We start from the raw sequence: 13,352 nt of genomic DNA, 5'->3' as shown, positions 1-13,352 counted from the left end.
CCTGACATGCCCTAAGCTACAATTGACATTGATTCAGTGGCTTTTAAAAGGTGCTATCTGTTCCCTGAGTCTACAAGGAGCTCTCTGACTCCTTTGCTACAGTGATGACTCAGACCTTCAGAGAGCAGGACACAGCAAGGTCACACGCCACCAGGGAAGGGATTCAGAACTCAGCAAATACATGGTGGTGAGGGGTCGGGGTGAAGGGTGGGGTGGGGAATCACAATGACAACATTTGGGCCTGAGTGTCTTCTCTTTTTTTGGTGACTGAACTCAGGCCACACTTTACTGGAGAATCACACTAGTGTATAAACCCTGCTAGTCTTATCTTGTGTCTACTTCAAGAGGCCCATTGAAGGGCCCCTTATGATACAACAGGCTGGATAACAAACGCACAGGCTTGAAGTATTCCTGGCCTAACCTATGGTCAGCAAAGAGAAGAATTTTGCTCACTAGGTTACAGAAATCTCACCACCATAACTCACCAGAAACATACTACAGGAATATCAAATCTAGGGCTACATGTGTCCCAGGCTAGCCCAACACAGATGGAGATGACAGTGCCGTATTGTCAAAAGGGTGGGCAATCATCATTTAAGAAAGAAGACCAGCTGAATGTAGGTTTGTTCAAGCCACAAATGTGGGTGGGAAAAAATTTAAAATAATGTAGACATGTCTAAAGTAAACATGAAAGGTTGTAAAGTTTAAAAGTACACCGAATTGTGCTGACACTCTAATTAAAAAGCAAATGCTGACACATCTCTTCAGAGGAGTTAAAGGGTTGGAATTATGGCTGAGACAGATTCCTTCAAGCTGAGCCTCTCATTTGGACATTCTTGGAACTGTGCAGTGATGCAGCCAGAAGCTGCTGCTGATCACCAGACACTCCTGCGCTTCTCCCATTTCTGGAATGTTCTTTAGGCCCCTAAGATAAGAACAAGAATGTCTCCTGCCACTTCAGCTGGAAGCCCTGTGATGAGGCCTGCGTCTTGTTTCTTCCCCCAGCAGTGGAGGCCACGTGCTAAGCTGTAAGTACGATGGCCACTCACCCTACATTCAGCCGTGGCGATGAAAGGAATGAGAGTTAATTATGTCAAAACTCGCTGGGTTTATTTGTCACTGGAGTGGGGCCTCCTCGGTTCTGCTTGGCCCTGTCACACACTGAAAGCAGAAAAGACTTTCCCCCTGATAAGTTAGTAATAAATCTTTGACCGATTTTATGGTTACTGCCAAACAGTTCAAAAACCGGAAAATTCTGTTTATTTTAGTTTCAGTAGTCAATGTGGAAAATTACTAGAAGCAATAACTTAATCTAACCAAGTGTTGTCTGTGAGAGGGGGCGTGGCTTATAGACGATTCCCTGAAGAATCTTCTCTCCCTCTGACTCCTCAGATTAGGTCTATGCTTTTCCTACTTTTCATGTCCACAAAGTGAGAAAAAAAAATATGTTGGAAACACAGTCACTGTGCTCAAATTAAAATGTCTTCCCTCCCATTTCTTTCCTTTACTTTGTTTAAGGATGCATATCAGCGGCCAGCGAGATGAGTCAGCAGGTAAAGCTGCTTGCTACTCAGACTCGGATAATCTGAGCTTGATCCCAGCATTCCGGGATGGAGAGACCTGAGAAACTTACTCTCCTACCTCCACACTGAGGCCATGGCATGTGACTCCAAATCTCCCTCTCTCTCTCTCTTTCTCTCTCTTACAAACACACACACACACACACACACACACACACACACACCATACATATACAGACTCACTGTTAATAATACATTAAATTTAAATTAAAAATATGTATTTGAAGAGTTCAATGAGGCAATTCCAGGTCAGGGAAGTCACAGACCCTGAGACTCACTGGTTGGCAGCTCCGAAGGGTAAGGAAGAGAGCAGCATGGGATGACAAGGAACTGATAGCACTTGTTACATGCAGGGGCCAGAGAAAATGCATGAATGTACTGAATACCATGGGTCTGGAGGTTTGCTGGACATTGATATGTACCATGGAGGTCCTCAAGTTGATGATGAGAGTGGAAACTCATCACCTAGTCTTGGAACCACATCTTTCATTGCTTAAATTATATAAATATCAATCATCTCATCCCTCAGCAACATGCTCCCCAAGTCTATGGCCTTAGAGAATGGTCTATGCTACACAGAGAAAGATTCTCCGATGCTCAGGAAATCATGAAGGTACCTTATGATGTGTGTTGGAGAAATGGCTGCTTCCAGGTGGGGATTAGAATATTCCAAGTAGGACTGGGCATGTTTTTACCAGAATTTGACGTATTCCAGGTGGGGATACATGGAAAGGACATAGGCACCAAATAAATGGCTTCCGATGGCCAAAGCAGATTGTAGCACATTGACTAAATAATAACCCACATGGCTTGCTGAATGCACTTAAATAAATGAGTATCTATATTATATCTCTATATACATACATGTGTGTGTGTATGTGTGTATGTGTGTGTGTGTGTGTGTGTGTATCTGTGTATGAAGGCCAAAGTTCTCTATAGAAGAATGGCACCTGTTAAAAGTTGAAGGAAGTAGAAAATCTCTGCTCCATAACCTGATTATTAATATATAATTCATTTAGGACCCATCAGCAGGTACTAAAACTAATGTTTGAGCAATAGACAAAGGCTGGGGAATTTGCCATTCTTGAAGCATTTCACAAGAGGTTTATCAGAAGCGCATAAGGGCGTTTACAGTGAAGGAAGAAGGAAGACTCCTGAACTCTGGAGTCATGTCCCAGCATCAGAGGATGAACACAGAAAGGGCTGCTCCCTTTGCATCCCTGCGGGATTCCTGCCAAGCATGAATAATCTCAATCCAGTCATGAGAAAGTACCAGGTAAACCCACATTAGCCATTCAGCCTAATGGCTGATCCGTCATCAGCCATTCTCTTAAAGTGGTGAGGTGAAGCTAACGAAAGACTAGGAAAGGCAGGGACATGGTGGCTGAAGGCAATGTGTGTGTGTGTGTGTGTGTGTGTGTGTGTGTGTGTGTGTGTGTTCAGGTGCACGCATGTGTGTTTGTGAGTGTGTATGTACATGTTTATGTGTGTGTGCAAGTGTGTGTACATGTGTGTGTTTGGGTGCATGTGTATGTGTGTATTTGTGTGTTCAGATGCATGTGTGTGCTTGTATATATAACCAATGCTCTATACTTTTAGTTTTCATATGCTTAAATTCTATAAACTGTATAGAGTTTAGTTTTGTTGGCATTGTTCTCTAAACAATAGATCTAACCACTGTATGACATTTACATTTTGTTAGGTATTATATGAGTTTTCAGTGTGTGGGGAGATAAGTGGCCATGTTATATAAATGTAACAGCATTTTATATAAGGGACTTGACTGTAAATTTGGTATCCTCAGGGATCCTGAAACCCATGTCCTACAGACACCAAGGACTGTCTACAGCTATACATACAAGAATAAGTAATGACAGAAAATGTGATATAGTATCCATTAGGGATCCACACAGGGAGTGTGGAGGGCTATGTACGATACTTATTAATTGAATGTTATACGTGTTCCACACAGAAAGCAGCCATTCAGATCACTGAAATCACAATCTGCACCTTTCTCTCAAGGTGCCTCATAGACCTTTGTAGGCCTGGGTTCAGAGAAGGGAGAGAGAAACGAATATGTCTCCATAGTAGGTAAATCTGAGGGAGAGAGAAGTCAGAGTATCAGAAACTTGTTCCTCAGGAAATCCTGGAAAACGCTGGATTCTCATTGTCAGTGTGTGTGTTCTTTCTGGCTCAGAAACACACTTGACATCGCTTGACTCTGCTCTCATCTCCTTCAGGGGCCTACTTGTATGGCATCCCCTCCAGTGATTACACTGGATAACCTTCATTCTATCATAGTGGATTTTACACTGGGCAGAGCTGGATGGGGGAGGGGAGTGTCTGTGAAAGCACAGCCCTAATGTTTTAGGTTTTAAACTACGGTTCAGTACACATCCATGTCATAGGGGTGCTGAGCATAAGGATGATGGTAAGCACCCATAACTACCATCTCCAGAGAAGGTTCATCTTTCCAAGCTAAGATTCTGAACTTATTAAATGCTGGCTCCCCATTCCCTCTTTCCCAGCTTACTGAATCCCTATCTCCATGAATTAGACCTTTTTAGGTGCCTCACGTGAATGGAACATTAGTACTTTAACATCCGAGTTCACCCACGATACAGCATTTGTCAGAATTGTCTTCCTTTTCTAGGTTGAGTAACAGTCCCCTGCATGGGCATACCACATTTGGCTCACCACTCAACAGTGTGGAGCACTCTGCTTCCACCTCTCTCCTTTGGCATTAATGCCCCTGTGAACATGGGTTACAACTTTCACCTGGAGATTTGTAGGGTTTACACTCCCATAGACAGAGAGCAAGAGCTTTAAGGTTTTAACCTATACCTCCTTCTAGATCTCTTGTCCGAAGGCTCACTCATACTGGAAGAGAGAGTTCATGTACCTTGAGGATAGCTTTTGTATCCTCCTTCTTGAGAATCCCCAGCTATTCGGGAGATGCTGACTGCAGTGTCTTGCTCTCAGAGAGCTGTTGGAGGGAGACACAGTGAAAGTTTTGACAGGCAGCCAGGACCCCTTCAGACCAATTCTACTAAATACCCACATTTACATAGGAAAGGGTTTATAGATATGTGGAGGGTACAACAAATGACATTTTTAAATTGCCCATATCCTGGACTCCTTGAAGGAATCCATGCATCTCAGAAAAGCAGGCAAGGTAAGAATGGGCATTGAGAGATCTCTAGCTTGTTTGAAGAAGTGTATATACACACACGTACACACACACACTCACATACACATATACACACACATGTACACACACATACACATACACACATGTGCACACACATACACACACATGCACACACAGGCACATGCACAGACACATACACATATGCACACACATATGCACACACTGACACACACCCGGCAGCAGTAACAGCAGAAGACTTTTAATACTCTAGCTATTACAATTGATATTTTTTGATTCCAATGGCCGATGATACTCCCCTGCACTCTGAATAGTCTAACAGTGTGACATGTCCTCTCCATGCTGGTAAGTTAGCAGTTGGCAGAACTGTGAGGTGTGATTGCTGAGTTCCCAGCTACCTATGGGCTTGAATTGATGAATTGTGATTCAGAGGATATGTTGACTCCCCTGACTCTTCGACGTTTCACCTGTCTGGGGGACCATAGGGAAGTTTGGTGGCAGCCCAAGCTTTAATTCTTTAACTGCTGGCTGCACTCTGAGCCGTGTACATCACACATTATGTAGAAGGCCGACCACCTGGTCCTGGCGTGCTTCTTCATTCTACACCCCGACTCTGCTCCTGTCTGATCAGTCCTCATGGTAGCATGAGCTTTGAATCCCTAACCCTGAGCTCCTCCACAGGGGAGGCCTATTCTGTTGACCCCTTGGCTTTTGTTCCACACAAGAAGCCCCTGAAGCCACATGTCTTTCCTCTTCATCCCTTGCCAGTTGCCAGCATTAGGTTCTGGAAGAGAGACTGGAAGCATGAGGAGGAGAAGAGAGAGGAGAAGAGAGGTGAGATGTCTTCCATGCTTTCCTTGCCCACTTCAAAGGCCTTGCTAATGAGCCTGCCTATTGTCTCAGCTCTGTCTACTCCTGTGTTTTGCAATCCACACACTAGGGAGATCACAGAGAACCAAGGAGCCTTTCAGACAGGACAGGACAGCCCACCCTCCCCCTCAGAGGAATCAAAGGGGCAATTGTCAAGGGCAGATGACTCTGTGATCTGGCACATAGCTACTGGAACAGGTTCAGCAAAAGAAAGGAATGTTCACTGTTGGGAGGAGGCTGGGAGGAGAAGGGTCTGTGGAGTGGCATGCTACAAGAAACTGTTGAGACAGCTTCACACTGATGACATGGCAGGAAATGGTTGATCTACACTCCTTTCCCAGGTCCATCCCTACTCCCACCTCAGCCTGTAGGCCAATAGTTGCCTGTTGCTGGTGTGGAGCAGGAGGAGTGATTGACATTGGAAAATGTCTAGGGATGTTTTGGGCAGTCATGGTCATGGTGGGGTGTTCTTGGCTTGTAATAACTAGGGACCAGAGATTTTTCTAAATATTCTATAATGCACAGGACAGACAGACTTCTGTAGGAGAAATCTTCCTGGTTCAATGTGTCATTTGTTTGGACTATGAAAGAAATCAGAAAAAAATTCAGCTCCTCATGTGGCATCCGTGGAATCTGATATTGCTGTTATAGTTTTGAGGGTACCTTGCCTCATACCCATTCTTTCCCTCCTCACCCCAGGTGTCTCACATTCTATTTAAAGATCATAAGTCCCCTTTACAAAGAAGGCTTCCCCTTCCATACAATACCACGTTTTCTTTTATTAGGTTCCCCTGACAGAAAGCCAAGTCATACTTGCCGGTTTTGTGCTTATGTTGAAGAGTGTGATGAGATCAAAGCAGAGGACTTAAATGCTGAACCACAACACACAGTGAGAACTTCTGTGTCACAGCGAGAGTTTCTGTGGCTCTCTCTATAGCCAGGGATCCTTTGCATTTCTTTTGCTAATGTGAGATAATGACACAGTCTCTCTGCATGAAAGGCCACCATAGGCAGGGAGCTGATTTACTCTAATTAGAATGGACTCTGGAGCAGAACAGGGAAGAGTAGGTGATCACAATCAATCATGGCCTGTGAACAATTATCTAAGTTGATGTCAAGAGCATGAATTATGAGGGAGATGTATTGTGAAACTCTATGTAAGGTATTATGGTAGTTTGAATGAGAATGTACCCCACAGGTTCATCTGTTTGAATACTTTATCCTCAGTTGTTGGAACTGTTTGGGAAGGACTAGGAGGTGTGGATTTGATGGAAGGTGAGTCACTGGGAGTGGGCTTTGATGTTTCAAAAGACACCATTCTCAGTGTGTTCCTTTTCTGTCTCTTGCTTATGGATCAAGGTGTGAGCTCTCAGCTCCTGTTCCAAACACCTATTGCTAAGCTTTTACTCCATCATAATACACAAACCTTCTGGAACCATAAATCTAATTAAATGCTTTTGTTTATAAGTTGCCTTATCATAGCAACATATCATGATGTCTTATCATAGCAATAAAAACTCTAATTAATAGAGAAGTTGGTACCTGGGACTGGCATATTGCTTCAACAGGCCTGATCATGTGATTTTTGGAAGAATGTAGAAGGCTTTGGAACTTTGAACTGGAAACATGGTTGAAAGCTGTAAGCAGAGCTTAATGGGCCATTCTAGCAGGAGCCTAGAAGACAATAGTGTGGGTCTTGTGGATTGTGGAGGCTCAGGAGGCTTCAAAAGGAAGCAAGGACTTTAAAACAGATGGAATAGAGGTCATTCCTGTAACATTTGGCAAAAAATCTGGTTACCTTCTGCCTTTGTCTTAAGAATTGTCCTGAGCCTGAATTGAAAAGTAGTAGACTAATTTCTTTGGTGGAGGAAATTTCAAGACAGCCCAATATTGACTCTGTCAAAAGAAGCAAGTAGGACAAAAGAAGTACAAAATGTACACTTTGAAAAGGAAAAGAGTATTAGAAAATTTAATGTTAGAGCTAAGGCTCATCCTGAAATACAGAGGGAGGTTGGGGTGGAGCTCTGATCTGAAATGGAATTGGGGCAAGGTGCTCTCAGGGCAAGACCACATCCAGCTAAGTTTCTAACTTGTGAAAAGGAATGGTTGAAAGATTTTTCAGCTTCTAAAACGTAACAATAAAGGAAAGCTTGCTATGAATGTAATTCAAGGAAGCAGGCCCCATCCCAAGAAGGCAGCTGAACTTGTCAGCATTGGCCATGTGGCTCTGACTTTAGAGTCATGAAGGATATAGGAGTAAAGGAGTTGGAGGATCTCGTTCTGTGGTTAAAGGGCATCTCTGAGGTCATGTGTTTGGCAAGAGAGTCCCTGGGTGATTTCTGGGAGATTCTGTTGTATGAAGCTGTGAAAGTAAAGTCTGGATTATATTGGAGACCCCGAGATGTTGGAGATGTCAAAGCCAGGGGATGTTGGCTGAGGAAAGCCACATACAGGCCATGGGAATGGACCAAGAGAGAGAAGTGTGTTGCAGTCAGCCAAGCTGGAAGGAGCCATCTAGGCCCTTCGACATCACACATGGAGTAACAAGATTTGGAGTTTGCCTTGCTGGGTTTCAATCTTGCTTTGGCCCAATATTTCCTTAGTATGTCCTGGTTTCTTCCTTGTGGAATACTAATGTACATGTATATTTTATGCCATTGTATGTTGGAAGCATGTAATTTGTTTATGTGTTTTACAAAGTGTTACACTTAGGAGATTGCCTTGAGAGACTGTGAAAGACTTTTAAAGTTGTGTTATATACATTTTGCATTATAATATGTCCAAAAGACTGTAGAGCCAGGAAATAGAATGTGCTGGTTTGAATGACAATATGCTTGAATACCTGGTCCTCAATTGTTAGAACTATTTAGGAAGGACTAGGAGGTATGGCCTTGTTAGAGGAGGAGTGTCTTGGAAGGGGTGAGCTTTGAGGTTTCAAAAGACTCATGGCATTCATAGTGGACTCTGCTGAAATGCTACTTTCTAAAACTCTTATTACCCAGGCCTTGTTATGGCTGAATTGTGTCCCTTCAAAAAATTCACATTGAATGCCTTACCTTTGGTACCTAAGAATGTGACTGTGTTAGATATTATTGTCCTCAAGGGGTTATTACAGTAAAGTGGCTTCACTTAGGTATGTGTTCATCTAATGTCACTGATATCCTTGTAAGACGATGTCAGGATTTACCACAAGACTAGTATAAGGCCAGCTGGGAATCAGGGAGATGCCAATTGCAAGGCAAGGAGAGAGACTTCATGTCTAACTCTCTGACTTCCATCCTCCAGCACTGAGGAAATACATGCTTGTTTAAGCCATCCCTGCTTAAGCCTGACCCAGACATAGGTAAGAAGAGTCTGGGTTGGGAGGATGCCAGAGGCCTCTGCCACAACAGCTAGGTACAGTCAAGAGACACTAAGGAGAGACATTCTGCAGGGAAAGTAAAGTCAGTATAGCTCAGTTATTAGTCAAGGTGTCACTTATCAACAAACGCATTCTAGGAAATTACTCATTAGCTGTGAGCATCACAAGGAACATTAGCACAAACCCAGGAAGCTTAGCTGTGGGCAGTGTGAATCTCTGTGTGTAACTTTGGTCAGTGTGAGCCAGGGAGAGCCCGCAGAATGCAAAAGCCCTGAAAATGCAAACAACTGAAACATCTTCCCCTTGAACCAGTCTTTGTGCAGGCTAAGCCTTGCACACCTTTCGTTTTCTCCTTCCCTGTCCTCTGAATTTACGCAGTTAAAGAGTTCCAGCTTGTCTTCTTTATAGTTCCCTGCATGTTTGTTCCTTCCCCTGCCTGTCCATGTCCACCTTGTCTGTTTAGACCTTATTACCCCACAGAGATGCTTCCCTGTGCCTTTCTGGATCCTTCTCTCAGTTTCCACTCCAAGAATCCCTCATCCATGGTACTGCTAAAAGCCATCACGCCTCACCTGTCTTGTTCCTATGAAGAATCTTCCATAGCCTCTCCCTATTTTGGCTCTGGCATCTTAGTTCTCTCTGCCACTCAGGACTAGCATGGCAAGCCAATGGAGAACAGGGTCACTTGTAAGAGCATGGGTAAAGCGCAGGAGAACCTAGAGCAGCTTTATCGCCAAAAGGCCTCCCCAGCATGACTGGTTACTTGTGAAGTTCTGGAGCTCCTTGTACAATTTGTAGGTGGTTACACTGAAAGACCTCTTTCTCCTAGAAAGTGCTCACTAATCATGTAACCTGGGAGCATGATCTGATGAGTCCTGCAATGTTCATGAGCTTCTTGAGTCGCAGGAGTGCCCTTGGTCCCTCCAGAAGGGAATGGAGAACTAGAAAGAAAACCTTCCTTATTGGTGATTTTTACTCCTGGCTGCATCTAATGTTTACATGGAGAACATTAAGATAGATAAAGCCTTGGCCTGAGCTATAGCTCCTAAATACAAATTTCTGGAAACTGAGCCCCAGAGGTGTCATTTACTTTAAACCGTAGAGTTGGCCTTTAGCAGTGTGGAAACTCCATACAATCTGGTTTGCTCTTTGTTGAATCTTCAGAATTAAAGGAAGGGCTCCACAAGGGCATCAATACAAATGTGTGATTAGATGATTAAAGGCAATATGTACGTCCAGGACATGGAGAAGAGAAGCAAATCTAATGTTTCATACAGTACTGAGCACTGAACTTTATTAAAACTCCTAATGAGTTTTCTTTTTCTGTATGTTTGGACAGGACTTTATTCTTTGACTATGAAAGAAGTTCAGTCTACTTACATGTCTGGCACCCAATATGAATCTATAGTCCTTCCAAGCACCAACATTTTCTTTTATAATTTTTCAGCTTTAATATTAATACACAAAAGTGTGTTTTCCAATGGTTTTGAAACAGAAAGAGCAATCCTTCTTTGTTACCCTGTAGCTTACCTTTTGTGAACTGTTGCCTGCAAAGATTAAAAGAGCATCCAAACCATCCACTATTGCTACAGTTTCCATTGCTGTAACAAAACACCCTTGGCTGGGAACCTTGCAAAGAAAAGCAGTTTGTTTAGCTCAAACTTACAGAGGCTTGGTTCATCCCAACTAAGAGTGGCTTCCTCCTCTGATAGAAGCTGATAGGAATCACAGTAAGGGGGATTGTGAAGGAGGAGGCATATGGTGAGGGAGGTAGGACCCAGTCCAGAATCAAGCTTATTCTTTTGAACCAACTTGCTCCCCTGGGTGCTGAGGTCTCATGAGAACTACTTGATGATTCCTGGTGTCCCAAGCACTCCCATCAGGTCCTTCTTCTTAAAGTCTCCCCCAGACCCAACACTGCCAGGATAGGGACCAAGCCACCATTAAATGAACATATCAGGGACATGCTCAAGCACATCCAACCACAATATCCACTTTAAGAACAGAAACAGTAGCAATGCACTGAGGTCTATTTTTGTAGCAAACATGACCCCAAAAGATGTTGTGTGAATCATTTTAGATATTTAAATGCCTGAGGTGGAAATTGATGTCCCTGTTTTCTGGTGGAGAACTGAGGTTCTGTGGCCCAGTAAAAGTGCAGCTAAATGGCAGACTAGACTTACCCTCAGGTAAGAAGGAACCCCACAGAGGACATTATGGTGCTTGTTAACAAAGTAACACTGATCAATATGTAAGCGAGCCTGGGATGAGACTCCTGGAGAAGAGAAGGGCAAAGAGAAGGCTGACATTTTCCATCAGATTCCAAACTGCTCTTGGCAGGTCCTAACAAAGATGCTTACCGTGGAAATGCATGGAGCACTTCCTTCTAGTGGTGTCCTGAACATGAGTCTGAATTCACATATCAGACCTTAGCAGAGGTCTCTCTAACCACACCTCCGTGCCGCCCAAGCTGTTGGGACAACAGGAAGCAGATGACAAAACACTTGTCCCTTGGTCCATGAGGTTGCCTGCTGTGACATCTCTAGATCTCCAGGAAAGGTCAAACAAAGCTTAAGAAGCCCCCGGAGTTGAACATCTGAGCTCCCGAAGTCACAGGGAACTAGTCTCTTTGAAAGCGAGGGAAGTTTAGTTATTTTGGAAACCTGGCCAAGTACAGGAAGTGAGTGTGTTTTCTTTCTTTTGAGCTAATGAAGCAAGCAAGGGGGAAAAGCATGGGTTTGAAGGAAGGACGGAGGAAGAGACAGAGCCAGTGCTATTCTGGTGCACGACAGCAAACAATGTGGAGATGTCAAAGAATTGGTCCCCAAACTGCTCAGGAAAGGGTAGGGCAGCCGCAGAAGCCATGGGATGTGGCTGGTGCAGGCAATGAGAGTGATAACTGGTCTTCCTCTTACCTCCTTTATGGAACTGGGGCACTAGAGGGATCAGGAGGAGCTAGATAAAAACATCAGTGTAATCAGAAAGTGGCTCCGGACTACTTGGATGAACGTCCCTAAATCAAGCTGTGCTGGCTCACAAAGGCAGAATGGAAAATTTAGTGTAGTGACTTATGAGACTATCAAACTTGTAACCAAAGAGTTAACAAGTTGAGTTTTCCCCTTCTGAGAGGAAGTGGTAACAAGTTGAAAGGAAATTGGAACGTGCTCAGTGAGATATAGAAGGTCTCCACGATCCTTAGTGTTCTGCGCTCTCCACCCCAACCAGAGACCTGGTAGCTGTGGATCTGCCTGAAAGAGTACCTGGTCCCACTGACCAATGAAAACCGAGAACAGAAGACCTTAGCGCTCTGTATTCACGTTTAACCCCTTCAATATTCCTTCAGTTCTCTACAGATGGGATTGCTACAAGGAAGAGAAAGTTAAAGACTACAGAAAGAATTCCAGTTCTCCAAGAGTGGGAACGTTGGTGGCCAGATACCTCATGAGGTCCATACCACTCAGTATGCGGCTCGAACAGGAAAGGACGGCACACTTTGAATTCATTCTTGGAGATCAAAGGCATCATTAGTTTCCATTGATTCAGAGGAGAGTGTGCTGGCTACAGGACTCAGATGGGAACCTGTAATTGGCAAGGCTTCCCAGGGAATCCCATGAGAGCAACTGGCAGAAGACAGTGTGAGCTGACCAGAAAGAGGCAGAGTTCCAGGGGGACAGGATGGGACCTCATGACTCAAGTGCAGGCCGCTCTGTACAGGGCATATCACATGCTCACAGATGGATGACATGATTGATGAGGACAGTGGTAAGACACCCAGATGGACGTGCCAGCAAAACATCACACAGCTACCTTGTAAATTCAGAATTAAAGCAGAGACTGTTATCGGAGCAGTGGTTCTTAACCTTTCTATTGCTGCGACCTTTAATGCAGTTCCTCATGTTGTAGCAACCCCAACCATAAAATTATAAGAATTCCAACCATAAAATTATTTCGTTGCTCTTTTATCACTGTCATGAATCGTAATGTAAATATGCAACCCCTCTGAAAGCATCATTAGCCCACCAAAAGCCACCTGTTGAGAACCCCTCTCCTGGAGGTACTAGGGCTAGTATTGTGGACTATAGAAAAGGCAGACACCTACTTCTAGACGTATTCTCCAGAAAAAGCCCTCCCACCCAGAAACAACAGATAAGAAGGCCCTGAAATGGCATTAGTAGAGACCAGCTATAGGCTGTGCCCATATCCTGAAGGCTTTGGTCAAGGAAGCTCTTTGAACAAGTGCACCTACCAGTAACTTGTCCAGGCACTAGATGGGAGAACACTAGGCACCACTCTCTGCCTGAGAAAGCCACTGTCCTGTTTGCCAACTCAGATGAAGCTTGGATTTAGCGAAGTCCAATAACAGAACAGTCAA

Source organism: Mastomys coucha, unplaced genomic scaffold (genome assembly GCF_008632895.1).
Source record: "Mastomys coucha isolate ucsf_1 unplaced genomic scaffold, UCSF_Mcou_1 pScaffold7, whole genome shotgun sequence".
Classification (NCBI taxonomy): Eukaryota; Metazoa; Chordata; class Mammalia; order Rodentia; family Muridae; genus Mastomys; species Mastomys coucha.
The sequence above is the reverse complement of the archived record's forward strand: the minus strand, read 5'-3'. Positions refer to the sequence as shown.